Genomic DNA, 19,938 nt, shown 5'->3' with positions numbered 1-19,938 from the left:
TTGTTGTACATGCACTGTTGATCAAGTGCCATGAGGGGGTTGATGTTTGTCTGTTGTTTGCCATCTTCCTTTATCAAGTGAGTGTTCCTTCCATGACATTTGCCTCATGATGATGTGTCTTAGCACCTTTGATGTTCTTGGTTCTTCATCATGTAGTTGTTTTTGGCTGTCCTTTTCAGTGTTCCTGTCCCTCTCCCACTTCCGCAGTATGGGGAGGTTTATCCTGTTGGTTCTACTGCTTCCGTGGTTCGATTGATCAGCTCTTTAGGCTTTGGTTTCTCATGCCATCTGTATCTTTGATTTCAGTTGTTTTTCCTTGTTTGCCTCCTGATTCGAGTAGTGTCATTTGAGGGCACTCATACAGAATACAGTCTTCTCTACCTAGTCATGTTCTATTTCAGTGGATGTTCTTCAGATCAGCAGTTATTTTTTGACAGAGTTTGCAGGTTCTTCATGCTTCAGTGGTATTCTTTTCCATCTCTTTTTGGAGTAGAGTTTTGTTCCCATGTGGTTTTCTCTATTTCTCTAGTTCATAGAGATTTCATTGTATTTGGGTACTTGATCAAGCCTTGTTGCCGGGACCCATCTTTATTGCTTTCATTAGCTGTTCTAGGTTTTAGCTTCTCCCTAAGTCTAGCTTAAGGGGGGGTGTTAGAGTATTCGGGTATTTACTTGATTAATTAAACATTATTTGTTTAATTATTTAAGTTCCCTTTATCTCTTTTACACTTAAGCTAACATTAGGTGCATATAATTAATTATTATGTGCAAACCTAGGTTTTCCTTTTAAGGTTTCTTGATCTATTAAAGGTTGAGTTCTTTCTTTTCATTGTAAGAATCACATTACATATTTTTGTGAATATTGAGCTCTCTCTTTTTGAGCATATTCTCTGTGTATTTGTTTTTCTGTATTTGCTTCCTTGCTTCTCCTGGTAACAGGTTTTTCAGCTTGCAGAGATTATTTGGGCTCCTGTGGTGTTGTATTTTCTCAACTCCTATACCTTACACTATCTTGTGTTTCCATAGTGTATGGTAGGTTTATGAACCCTCCTTACACCTTGTTTTGAGTTCTTCCCTTCTCAAGTGTATGGTGGGGTTGTAAACCCACCTTATACTTTGTTTCACTCATTTTAGGTGTAGGTCAGACCTATAAGTCCAACTTACACCTAGTTTTGGTTTTCTCCCATTAAGTGTAGTTCAGACTTATTAGTTCAACCTACACCTAATTTTAGACTTTTGCAAAATGTAATCTGGGTCTATGAACCCTAATTACACCTGAGAACCACACTTTTCCAAAGTGTAATTCGGGCTTATGAACCCGAATTACGCCAATTGCACACATGTAAATAGGGTTCATAGGCCCGATTTATCTCTGAAATACCAAGATTCAATGTGGGTTTTGGAAACCCTAATGGCTTCAAATGCATCGCATTCAGAAGTTTGTTCAACTCATGATGAACAAAATAGTTGATTCATTGCACTTCTATAGTACCGATGGCCTTTCACATGTTATAGTGTTACTATTATACAAATGATAGAGGCTTCTCCAAGCAAGAAGGAAATGAAGCTCAACAAACAAGACCCACATTTGGTCTTCCCACCTTCATTAGTTTCATTGAATATAGACCATATAAGGGACACTAAGATAGTTCATGTTGACCTAGCTGAGTTTCTCAAAAGAGTTGAGCAACCTCCTTCATACTACAAAATCAATTCCATCATCAACAGTAGTATCCATTTAGTTGTATCTTTTCTCATGTCTTCTCAAGACCCTTAATTTGTCATGGCAGCTACGAGTCACTTTGATCCTACTAGCAAAACTGTAAAGGATGACACTGGTAAGAAGTTGATCAGACTGGATGAAGATTTCTTCAACCCTATTTTCAAGTGTCCTAACATTGAAAAGTACTCTGACATTACCATACAATCAACTCGAGCCTACTATGATAGAAATTATGACAAATGTAGGAGGAATATGAATGATATCTGGTTGAAGACCCCGAGGCCTACAATTGCCAGGTGGCTGGAGAATTTTTCTAGAAGTAATTTCATTGAAGAGGTAAATGATTTGGTAACTCTTTTGAGTAGGGTGAAAGGACTTCCCACTTCCAACACCTATTATAAATGTATGTATCAATGTATCCATGTTATAAGAAAGAATAAGGAAAGGATATTCTGGGGTATGCAAATCAGTGATGCGATATGTGAGAAGCTTACCAAAGTGCCAACCACTCTCAAGTTCTACATGACCTCCTATTTGGTGTATGTTGTACCTTCAATGAGGCATTTTCTAGGACTATCTACTATAGGAGACACGAAGAAAGTCTTTGTACATGAGTACTATTCCCAGCTGGTGTTGAAGAATAGTTTCAATCATTTTTTAAGAGGGAATAATGCTTTCTTTGGAAACTACATGTGCATGTTGAATAAGAATTTGTACAATAGAAGAGTGTCGGATCATGCTTGGGAGATTTTAAATGAATATGGATGTATGTTCTTATAGTTCCCCACTTTCACATATCTTAGAGTAGGGTGTTTCAATGGTGAACCCTTTATGCTCCCAAGGTACCCATCAGATAAAATTGTGCTAATGGAATTGGCTCGTCAGATGGTGGCAGTCCATCAGGGCCAATCAAGTTCCCACAAAACAAGTTTGAAGCTTACTTTGACCATTGGTAGGTATTCCATTACTTCTATCTTCAAAGCTAGGGCAATGGAGGAAGAGATGAGAAGAGTTACTAAGAAGTTCTTCAAGTCACAAAGGGATTTCGAGTACAGGGGGATGAGAAACAAGTTGAAAAAGGCCTATGTTCACGTCCATCGTATTGAAGATGTATGGGTTGATTGCAAGACTGAACATGATATCGGAAAACTTGATTATTGTCACCTAATAGTCAATTAGATTAGGGAGTTTGATCTTGCTAATATGTCAGAGGACCTAGAAGAAGATGGTAATGTCTTGGACCTTACTTATGCTGGACAGAAAATCTCATCAACTCCCTTGCCCCTCATTCAATGGTCACAAAAGGAGTCGACCTCAATCATAGATAGATTTCAAAGTATTCTCATGAATACTAATATATGGCTTTCAAGCAAGGGGATCCCATTGAAACCCTACTCCTTTGGCTCTAATGATGATACAACTAGACATGTTTGAAGGAGATAAATAATATTTTGTTTTTGAAATGTTAAAATACCCTTTTATAGATCTATAAGTTAATTTTCTAAAATATATATCTTTTAATATTTTAATTAGTTTTTTATATTTTATATTTTATTTTTATTGAAAGTAGGGTTCTAGCACTAAATAGAAGGTTGATTATCTTGTCAAGGAAAAATACTAAAATAAAAAAATATGATGCAATAGAGAAAAGAATCTATGTCAAGATAATATATATATTTTTAATTTGGATAAATAATTAAGAAAAAAGGTGCTAGCAATTGAAAAGAGTTATATGTACAACCCGAGTTGGTTTAGTGGTGGAGAACTTGCGCTCTTGAAAGAGAGGTCACAAGTTCAAATCCCACAAGGGGGTAGGGTATGTACACCTTATTGGCTTCGGCCCATTACCAATAAAAATAAAATAAAATTGAAAAGAGTTATATTTCAGCACACACAACTTTTCAAATTTATTGAAAAATATATATTTATAAAAAATAGTAAAAAATATATCCATGCACTAAAGTTTCAAGTTATAAATATACACAAAAAAAATTGAAGAAAAAAGGTAAAATTTACTAAATAAAGTGTGGTGGCTTGTGTAGCTTTAATTTCAACATTTTATCAACAACTAAATTATAGTGTTTACTTTATAAAAAACTACATTCAAATAATTTTTAAATTTTTTGTTAAAATTACAAACATAAAATAGACAAAAGAATATAAATTTTATTAGTTTTACATAATTTCACAATTCAAAACATATATTTCACTTTCTATTGATTTAATTTAAAAAGTTGAATCGGCATTGGTCATTTCCTTTATAAAAGTGTGGCATAGCTTTGTAATTTTACCCAACAAAGAATAAACAAGATCTCACCACTCCTTCAAAGGATCCCAAGTTGAAGTACATAGTCAAAACCAATAAAGGAAAATCCCAAGGAGAGCCATCGACCTCTAATGTTCATGAGACGCGGGAATCTAAAGTACAAAATGAACATTTGGAAGGTGAGCATCCTGATTCAGAGCCTATTGACGTCAATCATCTTGAAGATGATTAGGAGGGTGATCAAGAGCATGATTAATATGATGAGTAAGGAATACCAAAAGTAAATAAGTCCCATATATCTCTACCCTGGGTATCTCTTTCTTCATCCATGATACAAGCTCTAGTTTTCACTTCTGAATCAGATCCTTATATTGTCACATGTGTCTCCCCTAGCACGGTTGTTCATGTTTCTTCCACCAGTGCTAGTGAATATGCTCTAGATACTCCCCATGATAACATTGAGAATTTTTTCTCGGCTTTTTCTAATTTGTCTAAAGTTTCTACCACCATGCTAGATGATTTTGACAAGTTTATGACAGAGACAGGTCCTAGACCCAATGAATTATCTTTTGAAAATCCTAGCAATGTTATTACTATGGCATCACCTATTGTAACCACTACTATTCAAGAGTCAATCTATCCCTCTTAAGTTGTGGCGACGAGTGAAGATGATGATTTAGCTTTACCTCCATGGTTATTCTCTAATACTCCCAAGAGAAAGAAGCAAGTAGTGTCTCCTGATGACTTTGATTTTAGTCATCTTGTCCCCACCAAACCCAAGGTCACCAAGAAAGCCAAAACCTTGACAAGGGTGAAGGTGGACAAAGCAAGAGACAAGTATGCAGAGGTTGTCATCCTCCTCCTAATAAAGATATGGATCAAATCCAAGAATCAAATTATGTAATCCATGAGATTGAGTTGGGCAAGCAAACTCACATGTGACTCTACTGCAGGTGATGCTCAATTAGCTTTGGATGCTCTTATTGCCAGGTATGGTGGAGATAAGGTCAAAAAGGATCAAATCAAGGCACGGGTTGAACAAATCACTACTGTGTTACTTAAATTTACCAAGTCTTCGAAAGCTATTGAGTCAATGACTACATCATTGGATGAACAAGTTGTGAAAAGGGCTAAGCAAGTAGCATCATGAAGTACAGAAATGGAAGAATGGATGGACAGGAAGTTAAGTCAAGGAACATGACTCTTGATTTCAGCCTCCACCATTGTCAGTAACCTTGATGTTGTAAGGATAGAAGTGGACAACATAATAGAAATCTTCTCTCAAGAAATAGAAGCACAAGAGAAGGATTTTGAGGCATGGTTGAAGCTTGAAGACTTTGATTAAGATGATCTTGTGTGGAATGGTGTCATTCCTTCTCGTCAAATGTATGATGAGCAACAAGAGGCATCAGAGCACCAAATGAATATCCTAGAGAACCTTATCAAGGACATGAGGAAAGCTCAAAAGAATGTTCAAACAAGAAGAAAGAGTGTGTTGATAAAATATTTCAAATCCCATGTGCTTTCATTGATGAAAATCAAAAGGTTCTTGATGTGGATGTAGTCATTAAGGAATTCAACTTTTTAGTGACTTCTAAAATTAATAGAGAGGACTTCTCCTTGTCCTCTATTGATAAATTGATTGATCTTCAATTCATCCTAGACTTTTTGGATTGTCTTTTGAAGAAACACAAAAAGTAATGTGTTGATTTAGAAGACTCTATCACATGGGTTAACATTATCACGAACCACACCTAGGGACCTGATGGAGTTTAGATGAAATATGTCATGCAAAAGCTTCAATAATTCCAAAAATGAAAGTCAACATGAAGAAAATGACAGTCATTTTTATGATTTTCAAATGGCATTTTGTGATGTCAATAGACACCATAAGTGTCATTTTCTGTATGCTCTAGTACGCATGTAGGACTGCACATGTTCTAAGTCAAATAAGTCTCTACTTTTGACTTGGTCACAAATTAGTTGCACTTTCCTATTTTAATATTGCACCTCTCCTCTATATATATGAGGATTTTTATTGTAATAAGGATATTTTTACCATCTTTATTTTATACAACAAAACTCTGCCAAATTGATGAGCAAAGTGAGACTTGGTGTTCATATTGAGAATTTGCAAGCTTAATCAAAAGAGAAAACAATTTTGTCTTTCAAACTTTGTGTTGGAGTCAATCTTGTCTATGATATAGATGTTCTTATGTCATTTATGTTATATTTTCTTGAAAAGATTTGAGTTAAGCATTGTTGTTGATGCAAGATATTAAAGAGCAACTTAAGTTTTTACAAGTAATCTTTGTGTTACTTTGAGAATTCAAAAGTGGGAAATTGGTGAGAATGATTGTTTAAAGTCTTTGAGATTTTACAAATTATTTCCGAGTTTATATCAAGTAAGGAAGGAGGTAAAGTCTTTGTGTTGTACTTAATTATCTTGTTAGAGTAAGAAAGTCTCACGATATATTTGAAAGTCTTTGAGCTAACAATATATCGATAATTGGATTATAGTGGTTGATAGGACTTAGGTATTGAGAGAATCTTTGAGTTCTTTGCATACACAAGGCCTCGTCCCCAAGTCATTTTTAGGAAAAGGAAGTGACATAAGACTTTGTTCTTTTATGGACACTTTACTTCCCAATTAATATAGTTTTAATATTACTGCAAGTTGAAGTTATTGCAATAGAAAGAAAGAATTTGTTCTAAATTGAGAATGAGATATAACTTGTTCTGAAGAAAGAGAATGAAGTTGTTGTGACATCTAGGATTAGTGTAAATTTAGCAGGTAGAATACGAAAAATAGAAATTTTAGTAGAAAGGCAAAGTTCCCTTATAATTAGGAGAAAATGTACTTTTCCTTCTGACAATTGTTGTCTCATGTACTGTCGTGAAACTCAAATTTTGTAACCCTTCACTAGTTTACAAAATTTTCACCCAACATCCTAAAAGGTTTCCTAAGTCTAAATTTTGGTTTGTAAAATTAACAAATCAAGACCAAACCTGAAGGTGGGAAGACTTTTAGGAAATTCCCAATAACCATGCAAAGTCCAAGTTTGAGAACTTTCTACATTGTTTTCAAATTCTAAATTTTATGTCAAAATCCTAGCAATAGTCCTCCTTACTTCAAGTTTCATCAAAGGCACGTCTAAGTGCAAGATATCTCGATTGCATTCCAAAGTTCATGTTCCATGGGGTTGTCTTAAGTTTGAATTGGAGGCCAGAAGTTCCAAATAATCTTCTATAACAAAATTTGCAACAAGACTTGTGACAGGTTTCCAATTCCCAAATGCTATCAAAGACCTGAATTTGGGGAAAGCAAATTCCAAATCCTTTTCCTAGGTCCAATGTTCTCAAACAAGGAATGTTGTCCAAAATGTAGTTTTTAATATGATTCTTAGTGCATCTTGTGTGTGTGAAAAGTGGACCTGTATATGTATCCAGAATACACAACACTTCAATTAAGTCATTAGATGCATGGTTAGTAAATCAATAATCAATGAATAATAAACCATTACAAAGCGACCCATTGCCTTCTAGTAGATGCGAGTTTAGATTGCTCTCAGATTTCTAAGCTATCTAGTGACTAGACTACACCAAGACGAAGGATTTAATCCATATGAGCATGATATTAAGCTAAATGGATGCAAGATTAATCTAACATGATTTAAGCAATAAATGAGCTAAATGATCTAAATATGTATGCAATAACTTAATATGTGAATATCTAAATGCACAAATATCAATGAACCTAGAGCAAAAACAACATAATAACAATATATTCTCCAGGATTTCTGAATATGAGATGAGAGCCTGAATTTATAGAAAATTCAGAAAGAAACCAAAGGCTGAGATCAAATGATGATGAGCGGTCAAGATTTTCCAAGAGGAAGCACAATCCAGGTGAATTGATGTGATCGGATGCTTTTCTCAATTTTAAAGGAAATTGAACTAAAATTAAGATAAAATCAAGAAAAAACTGATTTATTCTCTATTTCATTCAATTTTAATATTTAATTGTTTTAATTGTTTTCTTTGAGATTATCTATCAATTTTTAATTTGTTTTTCAAGATTATCTCCAATTGATTTCTTTTCTCAAATTTTAATTCTTTCTTGGTCAATTAATTCCTTTTTTGATTTATTTCCTTTTTTGAAGATTTGTGCTCATAATTTCCAATTCCTCTTTCTTGATTTGTTTCCTTTTTTGAAGATTTATGGCAAATTGATTTATTTAATTAAATATGCTAGGATATTTAGTAAAATAAATAAGATAATTGTTTAGAATGATTTACTTGGAATGATTTAATTAATATTGAGTGATTAATTTGCCATGTGAGATTTGATGATTAAAGAATTAATTGTGTGCAAAAGATTTATTTAATTGCCTTTGGTTAGGACCTTGGTGACGTTGTCGAGATTAGGGGTTCATGGTTTAGATGACCATTTTTAGGGTATTACATTTGCCCCTCTTTGAATTAATGTGCGAGCAGCGCATTGGTTTAAAGAATAGTTGATGTCTAGGAGATGCCAGTTCTAAACTTGATTGATCACGAACTAGATGAAAAATGAGTTGTTTAGTTTGATTCAAAGCGACGAAGCTGAATGAAGTCTGATTAAAGCGATAATGGTCCCGAACTTGATTGAACTTAGGAACGATAGAAAACAAAAGATACCAAACTTGAACTTGATTGATCAAGAAGCGGATCTTACTGATCTAGAACTTGATTGATCTAGACACAATGAGTGAAGATAAAAATTGATCTTGAACTTGATTGATCAAGATACAATGAGCAAAGATAAATTGTCTAGCTTGATTTGATGCGATGAAACTGAACACCTGCTTAGATTGAGTGTGATCAAATATACTCTTTAAACCCTTAATTGAGTTTAAACGAATAATCAACTTGATGAAAAGCGATGAAACTGATTAACGTTAAGATATTGATTCAGACAAAGACAATGTTAGCTTGATATGAAGCGATAAAAATGATATGCCCCTAGAGATTGATTTGATTCAGATGATTGAGAAATCTCAACTTGATATAAAGTGATGAAGTTGAGATGCCCCTAGCGATGAGGTCTTATTTGATTTTCTTTAGTTTAAAAGATTTTATTTTTTTTCGACTTTTGATGAAGATTTGAAAATTTTCTCGACATTGAAGATGTGAGGTCATAAGATCACGAGTATGCCCCCTCAGGAGAGAAATCAAAAGATAGCGAGGGTACATGATGATAGGCAATTACTTTAGCGATGATGATGATTTGAACACAAAAGTGATGCAGAGGAATCAAATTGAGACTCGGTGTTGATTGACAAGAGATTGAGGGCAAATTGAAGAAGAGAATGAGCAATTGATGAAAGTGCTAAGTGGTCAACATCATGAATTTTTTATGAGAAAATTAATGTCAGATTTCGATTTCGATCCCGAAAATGGACTCAGGACAGCCGATTTACGAGCTCTTGATTTGATTTCATCGTACTTATGTTGATTGATTATGAGATGTCCATCTATATGCTTTATTCTATATGTATTTTGTTTTTTGTTTTTTTTTATGCAAATAAATAAGGAGAATGAGTAACTAGTAATGCAAATGTTTATTTTTCTTCATGCAATAATATGAATGCAAATAAGTATAAAATGAAATGTATGAATCTATAGAAGATGCTCATGTATACAACTAACATCTCAATACACAAGTACTCGATCGGAGAAATGATGGAAAGAGACCACTTAGCTAAGAAATGATGAAGCTTCCAACTCTCATTCAGAAGATAAAGAGACCATTGTTACCATACCGAAATCACTCTAAATTCACAAAATGCAGAATGAAATACAAAATGAGATGCAAACCTAAACCTAGTTACTGGATTTGAAAAGCTTAATTTTCATCATTGAGCGTTTTACAAACATAGCAGGCAGATTAGAGTTCCTTTCTTTTCATGTGCAATATTAATTATCTTGTCCGCAATGTCCCTTTTTTCATTCATATCCTTGGACAGATTATGCATGGACCCGGATTACACAATGAAGAAATTCCCTCAAAATAGACAAAGAAATGATATCGACCTCCCTGTAGCATTCAAATAAGCGGAGTCGAGGTATGTGAGGTGATTTGACCTTAATGTGAAGGCTCATATCATAGACACCCAGCTAATTTAGATGTTTCCAGATCATTGGAATCATTCCTACAAGTAAAAAACAATGAAGATATTATGCCCCCAATCCTTGCTCCTCTTAGTCACAATAGACTTCCTCGAGTTACTCAGAGGGATAATAATCAAAAACCAATATAAAAGACAACACACAATGAAAATTTTCATTCATAGCTCAAACTGTTTAGTGATTGTTTTCAGTTTTGTTTTGCTTGTGTACTCAATGATAAAACTCTTCAGTAGTTAGGAGACAGGTGACTGACTCGGAGTGGACGACCAAGTTTTACTGACGTAAAGTTGACTTGGTTGATACTACTTAGGACATGTAATGTGCTCTATCGATTAACCTAAGACTAGGACATGGATCAGTTTCAAGCTATGAGGGTTTTAAAAGAACTAGAATGTCACAAAAGCGACTAAAATATGTACAAGCGAAAGAAAAGATGCATAAAAGCAAGAATGCCAACGTTGCGTTGATAGATGGAGTGTTTGAGTACAAGAGGCACCTGTTTACCAAGTTTTCACCTGCTTGGCAGAGATTCATTTTTTATTTTTTTTTACCAAGGTGCCTATTTACCAGGTTTTCACCAAGGCATTTTCTCTCTCTTTTTCCTTTTTCTTTTTCTTTTTCTTTTTTTTTTTGAATTTCTTCAGGACTTTTTCTGATTTTTTTAGGATTTTTTTCAGGACTTTTTCTGATTTTTATGATTTCTTCAGGACATTTTCTGATTTTTAGGATTTCTTCAGAACTTTTTAGATGTATAGGCTGCTGGAGCAGAGAATATTTAGGTGAAGAATTTCTTCAGATGGATGGTGTTGATCGGTTCGCGAAGCTATTCTCCTTCTGATGTTGAGAGTTGATAGGCACCAGAGCCAAAAGTTGCAGTAACGATATAGGGACCCAGCCAGTTGGGTTCAAACTTCCCTTTGTTGTCTCGAAACTGCTGATTTTTAGGATTTTCTCTCAGAACTAGGTCACCAACTTGAAATTCTTTTTGTCTAACCTTCTTGTTATATCCTCTGGACATTCTTTTCTGATACACTCTGAGATGATCAAACACCACTTGCCAATACTCATCCAGCAATTTGAGTTCTTGCAATCTAGATATTCTATGATCTTCATCACTAACAAGACCTTGCAAAGAAACTCTTAGAGATGGCATTTCTACTTCAATAGGTAGTACTGCTTCGGACCCATACACCAGAGAAAAAGGTGTAGCCCCAGTAGGTGTTTTGATACTTGTTCTATAAGCCCACAATACAGGATTGAGCTACAAATGTCAATCCTTCCTAGATTTGTTCACTGTTCTGTGCAAGATAGTCAATAGGTTTTTGTTAGATGCGTCTGCTTGTCCATTACCCCAAACGACATAACATTCCAGCAGAAGGTTCCCCAAATGACATTAAATTCTTTAGCCCAAATGACATAACATTCCAGCAGAAGGTTCCCCATGCACATGTGAAAGCTGTCTTTTCTTGGTCTTCAGGCACTATCTTGATCTGATTGTAACCAGAGAATCCATCTATTAATGAATACATCTCATATCCAGTAGTCATATCTACTATCATGTCAATGTTGGGCAATGGAAAATCGTCTTTTGGACATGCTTTGTTGAGATCCCTGAAGTCTCTGCAAAGTCTAATGGATTTGTCTGCCTTTGATATAGGTACTATGTTTGATATCCATTCTGTGTAGTCTATATCTCTGATAAATCCAGCTTTTAGCAATTTCTCTAGTTCAGCTTTGACTAGCAATGCCACATGAGGATGCATCTTATGGATTTTTTGCTTGACTGGTTTAACTCCTAGTGTAATAGAGAGATGATGCATGACGAGATCAGGATCTACTCCTGGCATATCTAAGTATGTCCATGCAAAGTTGATCTTCTTTTCTAAAAAAAGGTTGCTGAAATCTTTTAACTCTTTTGCTAATAGTGATTGAGCTAAATGAATGATGTGTGGTGTTTCTTGACTCCCATTGTTCACTGGCTGAGTTGGGTCGATCAATATGGAAGATCTCTCCTGGAAGTGACTTGGCAGTATATCAAGTATCTCACCTTCAGGCACCTCAGAGAGGTTTTCACCCTTAGGTATGTCCTTTATTTTCTCTTTTTTAGATTTTGACACTACCACAACGTGGTTTTCGCCATCAGATCTTTTATTTTATTTTTATGACTGAGATACTTGATGTATGTTTCAGTCATTTTCGTGCTTTGCTCACTGGTGGAAGAGTTCATTGGTTCCACCGCATTAAGATAGCAGGCTAGTGTGTAGTCATTGGCAAAGGTGGGTATATTCAAGGGTTGGTTATAAAGAGTACAATCAATCAGTTCAGGATGTATTAAGGATAAGGTTAGAATAGGCTCAAGGGAGTTCATGGTACTATCATCATGGCTTCGGACCGACTAGTCAAGTTCCAGAAGACTACCTTGCGTATGTATCTCGAGTCCAGGAAGAGTTACGACACGGTTATCTAAATTCATGTTAGTATTTATTGGACCTAACCCAACCGAACTACTTCGAGCGTCGTCACCTACTTCAGACTGGACTACATACCGTGGTGTGACAGTAACAGGGTTAGCAGACAACATCTCAACATTCATGACAGAGTAGTCATAATGTGTTGTTGAATAGTTGTTGTTATAGATAGAGATCATGTCTAAGTCATCAGAGTCATAAGATGAAGTTTCTCACTCGTCTTCACGTGGATTAGTAAAAGTATATATAGTGTCAATACCCACATCTTTTATGTTGCAAGTTCCTTCTTGATTTGGTTCATTGATTACCTGTATTTGACACACTTGTGGACATAACTTTGATGGTTTTGTTAATCCCTGTTGTTTGTTCCATTCAACTTCCTCTGGACTAATGACTGGCTCTTTTTCTGTAGCTTCTAATTCTTCTTTTGTAGTTTTGTACCTGATTTGTCCTATCTCGTTAGAGGGAGAGTTAGTAGGTGAAGAAATTGCTTGTGTCCTTTCTTCCTTCAACTGTCGTTCATAGTCTTCTTGTCTTTTTAGTCTAATTTCTTCCATTTCTCTTTGCATTCTTAGGCATACTGGCTCTTGTGTGTCATCTGTGATATCACTGGATTCTTCAAGAGTTTATGTAGTAGATGTATCTGAGAGATGGTCAGGACCCCATTCATACTCATTTGAATTAGTTTCTGAATCATCTACTTCTTGTCTGCCAGTATATGTGACCGGAATGTTCAGCGGTGCAAACAATTCTCTGATTTTGTATACTTCGTCTCTCATATCCTCTAGGACTTATACTTCCTGTGGTATTATAGTTGATATAATTGGAACTTGATTACCCTATGTTTCCTCTTTTTGGGTGGGCAATTCTTTTTGTTCATTGTCACACTCTTCCTGAGTTTGTTGAGTATTAATTTCTTGTGTTGTTAAAGGTAGTACCTTTTTCTTCCACTTAAGTTGATGGTGGGATGTGTGCTTCTGATATGATGACTTTCTTGGATTATATCCCAGTCCAGCTTTATCATTGTCAGACTTAGTTTGTAATTGAATAGGTTCAACAATACCTTTTTGACGCTTGCTGAGAGGACTGGCACCTGAATATCCCATGCGTTGAAGCATCTTATAGCTTGGACCATATTGTGTCAGCAAAATCTCACAATGTCGTATTTCTTTGTTTGCACCATCTTCTTTGAAAAGCGATTTGAGAACATCATCCTCTTCTATTTCACCTGCAAGAGAAGTAGAGGACTGTATAAGGTGCCATCATAAAGGACTTTTGGAGTTGAAGTTTGTGGCTTCATAACCTCTGATGGTTTCCCCGACTGTCTTGGTGATGGAGGAAGAGACATTAGTGAGAGTATAGGCTCTATTTTGTAGCCATCTATGCCAGTGTTTGTGATTTTCAATTTCTTTTGTAAATCTTTCAGCAAAGATTCTGAACTTTCAGTTGTAGAGGTTGCTTTATTATGAGGAACAAAAGCATCAACACTCTGCGTTAATGCATTGCAGGTATAACTTGTATCAACAAGAATATTGACTTCAACTCCATTATAAGGAAATTTCAAGCATTGATGATACGTAGATGGTACTACTTTCCTTTCGTGAATCCATGGCCTGCCTAGTAAGATGTTGTATGAAAGATGAAGATCCAGGAGCTGAAAAATGACATCTCTTTCTACAGGTCCTACTCTGATTGGTAATAGTACCAGACCCTTAGAGGTTCTTTCTTCTTCATCATAAGCCTTGATTGTTATCTTCTTTGTTGGATCAATAATGTTTGCATAAAATCTTAGTTGTGTCAATAGATTGTAGGTACAAATATTCAACCCAATGCCTCCATCTATCAAAACACGTTTAACTCGGTGTTTATGGATCATGGCTTCAATGTGTAAAGGTTGGTTATGTGGGTGACTCAGTGAGTTATCATCTTCTTCAGAGAAGGTGAGGTAATAAGGTGAATTCAGGTGACCCACCATAGATTGAAACTGATCTACGTCTAAATCTTTAGGTACACTAGTGGTGAGCAAAGCCTTGTCTAGGACCTCTCTATGAGCAGAAGAGATCTTAAGCAGTTCCAAAATGGAGATTTGAGCATTGGTTCTCTTCAATTGTTCGACAATACTATAACCAGGAGAAGATGATAAAGCTAGTTGTTTTGATTTAGCCATGATTGTATCTGTTTGTCTATATGGTAGATTTGATGTTGTTTAATTGAAAGTTGAGGAACTAGCTCTTGAGAGAGTGATCTTCCTTTGAGCGCGAGTCACGACATTAGAAGTTTGTGCTGGATTTTGCTGATCCTGGATTATGATCACATTGCAATATTTAGGTTGAGCAGATTCAAGCATGTTGATCACATTATCGTTGTTAGTGTAGTTATAATTGACTCTAGCTCCTCCTTTGGATTTTGAGGAATCTCTTTGTTCATAAGTCGGTAAGGGATCTTTAAAGGCCTTATGATTAGCATTAGTCGCGTGATTCCCAACAAAGATCTTGCCTGCGTCAATGAGATCTTGGATTTCATGTCAAAGTTTCATGCAATTGTTTATGTTATGTCCCTTGTTCCGATGGTAGTCACAATATTTGTTTTCTCTCCACCATTTGGGTCATATGGTCTAGAATTGTCTAGCAATGTTATCAGATTATTTGCCAATAAAGTTTTAAAAGCCGATTTATATGATTCATCTAGAGGAGTAAAATCACGCTTAGGTTTTGAGAGCCAAGGCTTTTCTTTAAACCATTCTCTTGCTTTCTTTGGAGGATTTTCTGTCACAGTTTCAGCTGCCTTGAGTGCTTGCGTGCCACTGGCCAAGTTAAATATTGTGGATTTTGTTTTTGCTTGGATAGTATCTACCATCCATCACTAACAACGTTCCTATTGTTATCTTTGTTGTGTTTCCAGTATTTTCTCTTTTCTTTAGAACTAGAACCTTGTGATGTTTCTTTCCAAATTGATATATCTCCCTTTTTTATAAGCACATCTTCCATTCTAAGGGTGTTATCTACCATTTTGTTGAATGAAGGATGTACTTGCATCTGGACACTGTACTTCAATTCAAGGATTAAGTTGTTGACAAAGATATCCATTTTCTCAAGGTCTGGGATAGTCTGTGAATATCTAGAAAACATCTTTCTCCATCGTTGGAGAAAAGTGAGAAAGGGTTCTCCTATTTTTTGTTTGGTATTGCAAAGTTCTATCATAGTGACTAGGTGACGAATGTTGTAGGAGTATTGTTGTAGGAATAGTTGGATTAATTTTTCAAAAGTTTTTATTCCCATGGGTAGACTTGAGAACCATTCCATAGCTTGCCCCCCTAAACTTCTCGGGAAAAGGCGCATGAGATACGTTTGGTTGTGCATGAACTCCATACATAAAGAACATAATTCTCTGATATGAACTTGGGGGTCCATATTCCCGTCATATTTGTCAAACTTAGGCATTTCTACTCTTGAGGGAAAGGGAGGCATGTAAAGGTTTTTGTCAAGTGGGAATGGGCATGTTGTGTCCATAGAATATTGTTTTGGTGTTTCATCTTTGTTTTTTAGTTTTGTGACCTCAGTTTCTAATGTTTGCATTTGTTTGCTTATCTTTCCCCATGGTGTCTCTTCCTCTTTAGTGATGAGGGCCTCCACATTATAACCAGTAGGGAGTTTGACACCTTGCTTTGCTAATTCTAGGAAATAGTCTTCTTTTTCCCTAGCCATGATGACCTTCATCATTTTTTGGAACTCTTTATTATTCTGACATCTATGTACTTCAGCCTCGGGAGGTTCAGGAAGCTCAGATTCAGTTGATGAGGAATCACCGTGAGTGGCATGATTGCTGAAGTTGTCATGAGTGTCTCGTTTGCTAGCTTCTCTTTCTTGTCTTTCACCAGACATGGTGGGAGATAGGGGCTGACCAAAGATTGGTAGATCGTAAACTGGTATTTGTGATGAGGACGGTTTATTTTGAAAGAGGTTTTCTTCAAAGAATGGATTGTTGTTTGACGAAAAGGGTGTTTCTTTTTCTTTGTCTGTTTTGCTACGAGAGTTTCTGGTTTGGACAAGCATTTGTAACCGACGGGACCACGAGCTAACTGTGTTGTAGAAGTTAAGATCAAATTGTAGCTAGTAGTTTGTTTAACATACTGATTGAGAGAAGTAAATAAGATCTGGTCTGGTTTCAGGAATGATCTATCCTGTGTAAGACATTATCTAAGTTAACTTAGGTTTGATAAGATGTTGTTTAAACTAGCTGAGAGATGATCAACAAAATTGTGCAACGCAACGACAGGGGTACACTATCAAGGTTGTTTATGCTCAGGAGGATGATAACCAGTTTTAGGCTCGTTGTAGACTGTTTTAGGCAAGTTTGACTGCTCTGTACTGACAAAATCAGAGATTCGTACGACAGGATTTTCTGAGCCGGACGACAATTTAATTGCTTTAGGACGACAACAATTTTGTTTCGTACGAGTTGATGCCTAGTACCGTACGACAAATGGGCATTTCCTGAACAACAAAGGATTCAGTGCAGTTTTGTCTCGTACGACACAGGATTTAGCTTTAAACGACAGACTGTTGGGTTTCGTATGACAAAGGATTGAGCTTAGGACGACAAATTAACAGACTCGTACGACACAAGATATGGTGCAGGACGACAAATGATTAGGTTTGTACGAGTGTTAACAGGACAGAGACAAAAATTCTAAGTTTCTCAATAGCTGAGTATGACAAATAAGTATGACCAATTCTGAGGTAGACTAATTTTTGACCAGGATAGACTAGTTTTGTCACAGATAGAGTTTTATCACTGAGTTGTTGATTTGTTTGATTTGTTTTCTCCAGTTTCAGTATTTCACTTTCAGTTTCGAGAATAAAAACACAAAAAACGCACAGTATGAATAGTAACTCCAATCACAACATGCAAACCCTATGGAAGTTGGCTTAGAGAAGAAAACCTTTGCTTGTTGACTTAGGTACACACCCAATAGCTAATCAGAATATGGCCGCTGAGTCTCATGCAATGGATTCTCAACGCTGTATTATCTGAATCCAAACGCTAATGGGGGCACGATATGGCAAGTATCTTAGGAGAGTTACTATCTCTCTTGCACAAAGATTATCAACCTTTCGGAGGTGAATCGGGTAGCTTCTAATTTTAATTGGATCTAGTAAGGGTTTTGTTCGGTGCGTCAAGGTATAAACTCAATTAAGAGGTCTCCTAGCCTTGAAAACCAAGGTTCAATATACCCGAAGGTACTGAGGAGAGCTATTCCCGAGCACTACCGTTGACTCGATTTTCATCAAATCACGTTTATTTTATAGTGGGTTGGAGTACTTGGTGTTTAGTCATTCCCACTTAGGTCGTTCCCCTTCACACTGGTCGTAACGGCTTTAAAAGTTTTTAAGCTCCTCGGGAGGGCAAGCCTGCTAAAGATGTACAAATCTCAAACAAAGAAAATGCCTCAAGGGTCTAGATTTCTGATTGCCTAGAAAAAGACAAGAGCATACTCTCCTACCTCTCAGAATTTTCTAAAAACACGAAAGACAGATTTGTTCATTAACCAGATAGCAAGTTAGGTGCCTAAAACAATTAAAGAATACATGATGTTTGATTGATTCTGTTTAGGCAACCTGCAAAAACAACGTATTAGTAGTCATGTTGTTTTTATTCTTTGACAGGCCTATGTTTGATTGGTAAATTCTTTGACAAGCGTCCTGCAAGAAATCGGTTAGGCTGTGAAAATCTTAGGTAGACAGAAGACAATTCAGGTTTGATGTCAATGTAATCAAGATTGGACAGAAAACCTGAACAGTAAAATTTGTTTTTAACCCAACAGAATACAACATCGTACGACAATTAGCATATAATGAAACGACAAAAGACTTTTATCGTACGAGTCAAAACCGAGCATAGGACGATAGAAGATAAAATCAGATAATCAGAAACAGTATGTCGTACGAGACCATCTTCTGATTCATACGACAAATAATAGGCTTCAATATTATATCGTACGATAAATGACAGGCTTCAACATAATGTCGTACAATGCAGTGATACTACTCGTACGATATTTCACAGAATTTGTATGGACGAAACCTTGCAGAAAAAAAAATGATTTTGACGCCGAAAAATTAGTTTTCTGCCCCACGGTGGGCGCCAAAAATGTGTGTGTGAAAAGTGGACATGTATCTGTATTTGGAATACACAACACTTCAATTAAGTCATTAGATGCATGGTTAGTAAATCAATAATCAATGAATAATAAACCATTACAAAGCGACCCATTGCCTTCTAGTAGATGTGAGTTTAGATTGCTCTCAGATTTCTAAGCTATCCAGTGACTAGACTACACCAAGACGAAGGATTTAATCTATATGAGCATGATATTAAGCTAAATGGATGCAAGATTAATCTAACATGATTTAAGCAATAAATGAACTAATGATCTAAATATGTATGCAATTACTTAATATGTGAATATCTAAATGCACAAATATCAATGAATCTAGAGCAAAAACAACATAATAACAATATATTCTCCAGGATTTCTGAATGAGAGATGAGAGCCTGAATTTATAGAAACTTCAGAAAGAAACCAAAGGCTGAGATCAAATGATGATGAGTGGTCAAGATTTTCCAAGAGGAAGCACAATCCAGATGAATTGATGTGATTGGATGTTTTTCTCAGTTTTAAAGGAAATTGAACTAAAACTAAGATAAAATCAAGAAAAAACTGATTTATTCTCTATTTCATTCAATTTTAATATTTAATTGTTTTAATTGTTTTCTTTGAGATTATCTATCAATTTTTAATTTGTTTTTCAAGATTATCTCCAATTGATTTCTTTTCTCAAATTTTAATTCTTTCTTGGTCAATTAATTCCTTTTTTAATTTATTTCTTTTTTTGAAGATTTGTGCTCATAATTTCCAATTCCTCTTTCTTGATTTGTTTCCTTTTTTGAAGATTTATGGCAAATTGATTTATTTAATTAAATATGCTAGGATATTTAATAAAATAAATAAGATAATTGTTTAGAATGATTTACTTAGAATAATTTAATTAATTAAATAAATATTTAATTAATATTGAGTGATTAATTTGCCATGTGAGATTTGATGACTAAAGAATTAATTGTGTGCTCAAGATTTATTTAATTGCCTTTGGTTAGGACCTTGGTGACGTTGTCGAGATTAGGGGCTCATGGTTTAGATGACCATTTTTAGGGTATTACACATCTCTTCAATTAGAGTTTGCAAGGCACATAACAGGGTTTTCAATACTAGTTCAAAGATCAAAGTTCATATGCAACGTGCTTCGGGT

This window comes from Cryptomeria japonica, chromosome 2 (assembly GCF_030272615.1).
Source record: "Cryptomeria japonica chromosome 2, Sugi_1.0, whole genome shotgun sequence".
Classification (NCBI taxonomy): domain Eukaryota; kingdom Viridiplantae; phylum Streptophyta; class Pinopsida; order Cupressales; family Cupressaceae; genus Cryptomeria; species Cryptomeria japonica.
Note: the sequence above shows the minus strand (reverse complement) of the source record.